The following is an 8,911-nucleotide window of genomic DNA, read 5'->3' as shown; positions in this document are numbered from 1 at the left end:
AGTGGTGTCAGGTATTTTATTTCCATTAGAATCAACTAATATAGCCTCTGGTACTTGGTATTGATCTAACAAATGCAGTTTTCAATCTCTATCAATCAAGAGTTTCATAATTAATTCACTTTTATGTTAGATGGACAGTAGTATACAGTCACTATTTTCCACAGGTATTATTAACACTCTTATTGTCTATAAAAATATAGTCTGCAGGGACTCTGACTATTTTAATATTTCACAGATCATTTCATTTGTCCACTACATTGATGCCATTGTGCCAACTGGTCCATGTGTGGTGACGACGATGGATCTGATGTGCAGGAAGAAGAGAGTACCCCAGTTGCCCCAGTAAGGCACATTTGTGTCAGAAGCTGGGAGAAAGACCCTATAAAGTTTCAGAGTTTCAGAGTAGCAATGATGGTGGAGGTGAAGACTCGTATCTGAGCCAGATCAGCCAGGATGAGTGGGCTACTAGTGCTGCTGAATGCTGGGCCTATCAGAAGCAGAGATCAATGATATGTTCCCATCCCTCAAGGAGATTAACTAATCACTTGATGGCGAGTTGATCACATCAGTCCCCGTCCATCCTGAAGATGAAAGTGATTCTTCAATTGCTATCTTTTCTAGATATGGGCTTCCTTCTTTGATAACAGGGTTTCTGCAACACCTCATTCAAGCACTTGCAGAATGTATGATTTACAAATGCAATATTGTAAACATCCTGTCAGAACAAGAGCCTAATTTCATAGAGAAAGAGGTGAGTAAGCAAGTGTGTGGCCAAATAGTCTTCTGGTCCTGCCACACACCACATCCCCTCGAAAAAAACCAGATGATTAAAATTATGGAGTGGTTTAGTCAATGTCCTTCAGAATTGCCTTAAATCATTAGTGATATATAGCGAGGTGTCTCTCATGGCTAAAATATACAGATCCAGGAAGCAAGACATGGAAACAGAATTGGTTCCTCTCCCTGTCTTCCTGAGGTCCACCTCAGGATGGAATTCATGTTTACCTTTTTAAAATAAATTAGCTCTGCTATATTAGGAGAATATTTGCACTCAGCAATATGGTAAGTGCCCACTAAACCTGCAATTGTGACTGCTTCAAAAGGGTCAAAAGTGATTCCTATGTTATGGGCTCCTCATGCCAGCAGAATGGCAGCCAAAAAAGAAGTATATTCCTGGGGGAAATGAGCCCCATGATCCTGAAGAGCTAGAGTTGCTACTACACAGTAGAACTCACGAGATGCACTTGTGTGTCCATGTCTGGTGACGATGATGAACCAGCAATTGCAGTGACCGTAGCATGGTAAGAACAAAACAACTAAGAACTCAGAATCAGCTGAAGGTTTAGGTGATTCCATTAGGCAAGCAACCTATATTAGCAAAAGAGGGACTGAACAACCTGATGGACAAAAGGGAGAGAGAAATTACAAAGTGTAATAGAGAAGTGAAATATGAATATGAATTATGATTTGGGTACCAGTTGCAGCGTTTGTAGTTTCTACCTATAACTGTTGTATATGAAGCTTTTTGAAGAGGCCACCAGCTTGAACACTCAGTGATGAATTGCATTTAATATAGGGTACAAGTGGGTCTCAATGGTACCAGGCGTGGACTGGATCAAGAGGATGTGCCCCACCTCACATCCTCTGAGCTATACCTTTGTATCCAGCTGTGGCTGGGGAGGACAGTTCCATGCATGTTTTGACTCATTTTGCAGTGACAACATCTTGCCTCAGATCTCTGTTGTATATCTTTGACCTCAGGCCTAGGGTTCCTCTGACGATGAGGATGAAGGAGGTGTAAAATAGGCAGTTGAAATCGGGATCCAGATCGTAGGAGGTTGATCTGGAGAGGTAAGTGTGTTTCTAGACTGCAGAAGGAATCTAAAGACCTGGGAGGGAAAAATTTCTCTAGAGAGAATTTCAACATTGAAATTAGACAGGTCATAGGGAAGAGTCCCAAAGAATATTTAAAACACTTATAGTCAAGGGACAGGTAATATATATGTGAGGAGAAAACATTGGCAAAGAATCTTGAAGAGCAGTCTGCAATAATACTGGGAGAATGCTTCATGTTTTTATTCAAGGATGACCTAACTTGACTGAACTCTCCATTTTATGTTAAAAACAGAAAAAATACCTTATATGCATCGCTATTTATGATTTAAACAGCCCTTCTATAAGTTTTTACAATTGATACATTAAAAATATATAATAAGCTCAGCTATCAATATTATCCCATTTTAGAGCTAAGTTTGTTGGATCCCTGACTTCCTGGATAAATAGTGGAGTGCTAGATGTTAAAGCAAAGCCTATCTCTTGTTAAACTGCAGATTCCAAGTTTGCAGCTTTAGGCTTCACATATTCCTATTAGGCCTGCCATCACAGCCTTGTGATGATCTGTATGTCTTAAGCGGGGCAAGGACATTTCTAACTATGCCTTTATTTTAATCAGTGTATGTTAATGCACCTATGTGTAAAAGCATTTATTAGTTACCCAAATGCATTGTATAAATTTTAGGTAGAAGCCTCAAATGTTAGATTAACAAATATTGTTTCCCTTTTGGTAACTTATGAACTGAAATGAATGTATAAGGTTTAAAAAATTGCACACAAAAGATGAAATAGTCATACTGATATTAGAATTCCTTTGAATAAATTTGTATGTGTAGGACACAGAAAGTAGAATACAAATTAACACATTTTCAATACAAATCTTAAATGTTTTTGTCTGTTCTAACTATGTGGATAGGTAATGTTCAAAGACATTTCTCTTGGGAGGAAAAAGATCATACTAAATTTTGTAAAGAGATACACTTTTGTAGCAGCAATAGTCAAATTTGTCACGTTTCTCAATTTCAATGACCGCAGCCAGAAATGATAAAAATATCTACCCCCCTAATTTGGCATTAAAAATACAAGGCCAGGTGTGGTGGCTCATGCCTGTAATCCTAACACTTTGGGAGGCCAAGGTGGGCGGACCACTTGAGGTCAGGAGTTCAAGACCAGGCTGGCCAGCACGGTGAAACCCCTATCTCTACGAAAAATACAAAAATTGGCTGGGTGTGATGGCAGGTGCCTGTAATCCCAGCTACTCAGGAGTCTGAGGCAGGAGAATTGCCTGAACCCGGGAGGCAGAGGTTGCAGTGAGTAAAGATCATGCCATTGCACTCCAGTCTGGGCAACAAGAGCGAAACTCCATCTGGAAAAAAACAAAACAAAACAAAACAAAACAAAAACCCAAAAAACAAAACACAAATAAGACTCTAGAGGGCACTCTACTCCCATTGTTTTTCAAGAAGTCTTTTTAAATGTAACATGAAGGCAGATATTTAAGTCATTGTGAATACTTCCAAGAAGATTAGAATTCTTACGCAAGATCTTGAATATCAGTTGTCAGCATGGAGCAGTGGGATTTTCCTGTTCTCTTTTAAGTGTTTTCAGTTGGGGTGGTTTAAGTTCTTTAATGCCTAGGATACAATTAATTTCTCAAGAGAGTATACTTATATTAAAAAAGTTAGAGTTACAATGTATAGGTATAATTGTTATCCCTAATTACTTTATGACATTTTACTTAATTACCTTGTATAATTGTTATTACTACTACTGTCATTATTATCATTATTGTAGACATGAAATCAGAATTTTGAGATGCTTTCTGGGGAATAAAATTACCAAAGTGTTTTGATTCAAGTAGCCTGGTTCTTCCCCATTTCCATGCACATGAAATGTATATAGGAGGGCCTCATTCCTGGGTTATAGTAGGTGCTAACTGAATGTTCCTTAAGTCTGAATCTGAAGTTAAAAAAATAACTTTTAATATTATTGAATACATCACACTACATATTTGTATCTGTACTCTCTTCTCTGGGCAATTCATGGTAAGAACCTGGTCTCCTGGGATTTTATTTAGCCCAGAGACCAGTTTTTCTTGTTAGTAGGTTTTTAAAAATCTGAGTTAGACTGCATTTCAGTGATTGCATTCTAAATACTAAACAATACTTGCATTTTCCCATTGTCTGAGACCCTGTGCCCTTATACATTTCCTCATCTACCTGGCACCTTAAAGCCATGTGTGTTTTAAACCTATGGATAGATCTACGATCTTTTTGCTGGCAGCAGATGTCTCTCTCTCTCTTTTTTGGAGAGAGAGTCTCGCTCTATCACCTAGGCTGGAGTACGATCACACCTAGGTATGATCATGGCTCACTGCAGCCTCAAACTCCTGGGCTCAAGTGATCCTCTTTTTTTTTTTATTATTATTATTATTATTATTATTATTATTAATTATTATTATTATTATTATTATTATACTTTAGGCTCTATGGTACATGTGCACAACGTGCAGGTAAGTTACATATGTATACATGTGCCATGCTGGTGCGCTGCACCCACCAACTCGTCATCTAGCATTAGGTATATCTCCCAATGCTATCCCTCCCCCCTCCCCCCACCCCACAACAGTCCCCGAAGTGTGATGTTCCCCTTCCTGTGTCCATGTGTTCTCATTGTTCAATTCCCACCTATGAGTGAGAATATGCGGTGTTTGGTTTTTTGTTCTTGCGATAGTTTACTGAGAATGATGATTTCCAATTTCATCCATGTCCCTACAAAGGACGTGAACTCATCATTTTTTATGGCTGCATAGTATTCCATGGTGTATATGTGCCACATTTTCTTAATCCAGTCTATCATTGTTGGACATTTGGGTTGCTTCCAAGTCTTTGCTATTGTGAATAATGCCGCAATAAACATACGTGTGCATGTGTCTTTATAGCAGCATGATTTATAGTCCTCTGGGTATATACCCAGTAATGGGATGGCTGGGTCAAATGGAATTTCTAGTTCTAGATCCCTGAGGAATTGCCACACTGACTTCCACAAGGGTTGAACTAGTTTACAGTCCCACCAACAGTGTAAAAGTGTTCCTATTTCTCCACATCCTCTCCAGCACCTGTTGTTTCCTGACTTTTTAATGATTGCCATTCTAACTGGTGTGAGATGGTATCTCATTGTGGTTTTGATTTGCATTTCTCTGATGGCCAGTGATGGTGAGCATTTTTTCATGTGTTTTTTGGCTGCATAAATGTCTTCTTTTGAGAAGTGTCTGTTCATGTCCTTTGCCCACTTTTTGATGGGGTTGTTTGTTTTTTTCTTGTAAATTTGTTGGAGTTCATTGTAGATTCTGGATACTAGCCCTTTGTCAGATGAGTAGGTTGCGAAAATTTTCTCCCATTTTGTAGGTTGCCTGTTCACTCTGATGGTAGTTTCCTTTGCTGTGCAGAAGCTCTTTAGTTTAATTAGATCCCATTTGTCAATTTTGGCTTTTGTTGCCATTGCTTTTGGAGTTTTAGACATGAAGTCCTTGCCCATGCCTATGTCCTGAATGGTATTGCCTAGGTTTTCTTCTAGGGTTTTTATGGTTTTAGGTCTAACATTTAAGTCTTTAATCCATCTTGAATTAATTTTTGTATAAGGTGTAAGGAAGGGATCCAGTTTCAGCTTTCTACATATTGCTAGCCAGTTTTCCCAGCACCATTTATTAAATAGGGAATCCTTTCCCCATTGCTTGTTTTTCTCAGGTTTGTCAAAGATCAGATAGTTGTAGATATGTGGCGTTATTTCTGAGGGCTCTGTTCTGTTCCATTGATCTATATCTCTGTTTTGGTACCAGTACCATGCTGTTTTGGTTACTGTAGCCTTGTAGTATAGTTTGAAGTCAGGTAGCGTGATGCCTCCAGCTTTGTTCTTTTGGCTTAGGATTGACTTGGCGATGCGGGCTCTTTTTTGGTTCCATATGAACTTTAAAGTAGTTTTTTCCAATTCTGTGAAGAAAGTCATTGGTAACTTGATGGGGATGGCATTGAATCTGTAAATTACCTTGGGAAGGATGGCCATTTTCATGATATTGATTCTTCCTACCCATGAGCATGGAATGTTCTTCCATTTGTTTGTATCCTCTTTTATTTCCTTGAGCAGTGGTTTGTAGTTCTCCTTGAAGAGGTCCTTCACATCCCTTGTAAGTTGGATTCCTAGGTATTTTATTCTCTTTGAAGCAATTGTGAATGGGAGTTCACTCATGATTTGGCTCTCTGTTTGTCTGTTATTGATGTATAAGAATGCTTGTGATTTTTGTACATTGATTTTGTATCCTGAGACTTTGCTGAAGTTGCTTATCAGCTTAAGGAGATTTTGGGCTGAGACAATGGGGTTTTCTAGATATACTATCATGTCATCTGCAAACAGGGACAATTTGACTTCCTCTTTTCCTAATTGAATACCCTTGATTTCCTTCTCTTGCCTAATTGCCCTGGCCAGAACTTCCAACACTATGTTGAATAGAAGTGGTGAGAGAGGGCATCCCTGTCTTGTGCCAGTTTTCAAAGGGAATGCTTCCAGTTTTTGCCCATTCAGTATGATATTGGCTGTGGGTTTGTCATAAATAGCTCTTATTATTTTGAGATACGTCCCATCAATACCTAATTTATTGAGAGTTTTTAGCATGAAGGGTTGTTGAATTTTGTCAAAGGCCTTTTCTGCATCTATTGAGATAATCATGTGGTTTTTGACTTTGGTTCTGTTTATATGCTGGATTACATTTATTGATTTGCGTATATTGAACCAGCCTTGCATCCCAGGGATGAAGCCCACTTGATCATGGTGGATAAGCTTTTTGATGTGCTGCTGGATTCTGTTTGCCAGTATTTTATTGAGGATTTTTGCATCAATGTTCATCAAGGATATTGGTCTAAAATTCTCTTTTTTTGTTGTGTCTCTGCCAGGCTTTGGTATCAGGATGATGCTGGCCTCATAAAATGAGTTAGGGAGGATTCCCTCTTTTTCTATTGATTGGAATAGTTTCAGAAGGAATGGTACCAGCTCCTCCTTGTACCTCTGGTAGAATTCGGCTGTGAACCCATCTGGTCCTGGACTTTTTTTGGTTGGTAAGCTATTGATTATTGCCACAATTTCAGATCCTGTTATTGGTCTATTCAGAGATTCAACTTCTTCCTGGTTTAGTCTTGGGAGGGTGTATGTGTTGAGGAATTTATCCATTTCTTCTAGATTTTCTAGTTTATTTGCGTAGAGGTGTTTGTAATATTCTCTGATGGTAGTTTGTATTTCTGTGCGATCAGTGGTGATATCCCCTTTATCATTTTTTATTGCATCTATTTGATTCTTCTCTCTTTTTTTCTTTATTAATCTTGCTAGTGGTCTATCAATTTTGTTGATCCTCTCAAAAAACCAGCTCCTGGATTCATTTATTTTTTGAAGGGTTTTTTGTGTCTCTATTTCCTTCAGTTCTGCTCTGATTTTAGTTATTTCTTGCCTTCTGCTAGCTTTTGAATGTGTTTGCTCTTGCTTTTCTAGTTCTTTTAATTGTGATGTTAGGGTGTCAATTTTGGATCTTTCCTGCTTTCTCTTGTGGGCATTTAGTGCTATAAATTTCCCTCTACACACTGCTTTGAATGCATCCCAGAGATTCTGGTATGTTGTGTCTTGGTTCTCGTTGGTTTCAAAGAACATCTTTATTTCTGCCTTCATTTCGTTATGTACCCAGTAGTCATTCAGGAGCAGGTTGTTCAGTTTCCATGTAGTTGAGCGGTTTTGAGTGAGATTCTTAATCCTGAGTTCTAGCTTGATTGCACTGTGATCTGAGAGATAGTTTGTTATAATTTCTGTTCTTTTACATTTATTGAGGAGAGCTTTACTTCCACGTATATGGTCAATTTTGGAATAGGTGTGGTGTGGTGCTGAAAAAAATGTATATTCTGTTGATTTGGGGTGGAGAGTTCTGTAGATGTCTATTAGGTCTGCTTGGTGCAGAGCTGAGTTCAATTCCTGGGTATCCTTGTTGATTTTCTGTCTCGTTGATCTGTCTAATGTTGACAGTGGGGTGTTAAAGTCTCCCATTATTAATGTTTGGGAGTCTAAGTCTCTTTGTAGGTCACTCAGGACTTGCTTTATGAATCTGGGTGCTCCTGTATTGGGTGCATATATATTTAGGATAGTTAGCTCTTCTTGTTGAATTAATCCCTTTACCATTATGTAATGGCCTTCTTTGTCTCTTTTGATCTTTGTTGGTTTAAAGTCTGTTTTATCAGAGACTAGGATTGCAACCCCTGCCTTTTTTTGTTTTCCATTTGCTTGGTAGATCTTCCTCCATCCTTTTATTTTGAGCCTATGTGTGTCTCTGCACGTGAGATGGGTTTCCTGAATACAGCACACTGATGGGTCTTGACTCTTTATCCAATTTGCCAGTCTGTGTCTTTTAATTGGAGCATTTAGTCCATTTACATTTAAAGTTAATATTGTTATGTGTGAATCTGATCCTGTCATTATGACGTTAGCTGGTTATTTTGCTTGTTAGTTGATGCAGTCCCTTCCTAGTCTCGATGGTCTTTACAATTCGGTATGATTTTGCAGTGGCTGGTACCGGTTGTGCCTTTCCATGTTTAGCGCTTCCTTCAGGAGCTCTTTTAGGGCAGGCCTGGTGGTGACAAAATCTCTTAGCATTTGCTTGTCTGTAAAGTATTTTATTTCTCCTTCACTTATGAAGCTTAGTTTGGCAGGATATGAAATTCTGGGTTGAAAATTCTTTTCTTTAAGAATGTTGAATATTGGCCCCCACTCTCTTCTGGCTTGTAGGGTTTCTGCCGAGAGATCCGCTGTTAGTCTGATGGGCTTCCCTTTGATGGTAACCCGACCTTTCTCTCTGGCTGCCCTTAACATTTTTTCCTTCATTTCAACTTTGGTGAATCTGACAATTATGTGTCTTGGAGTTGCTCTTCTCGAGGAGTATCTCTGTGGCGTTCTCTGTATTTCCTGAATCTGAATGTTGGCCTGCCTTGCTAGATTGGGGAAGTTCTCCTGGATAATATCCTGCAGAATGTTTTCCAACTTGTTTCCATTC

This window comes from Pongo pygmaeus, chromosome 11 (genome assembly GCF_028885625.2).
Source record: "Pongo pygmaeus isolate AG05252 chromosome 11, NHGRI_mPonPyg2-v2.0_pri, whole genome shotgun sequence".
Taxonomy (NCBI): Eukaryota; Metazoa; Chordata; class Mammalia; order Primates; family Hominidae; genus Pongo; species Pongo pygmaeus.
The sequence above is the reverse complement of the archived record's forward strand: the minus strand, read 5'-3'. Positions refer to the sequence as shown.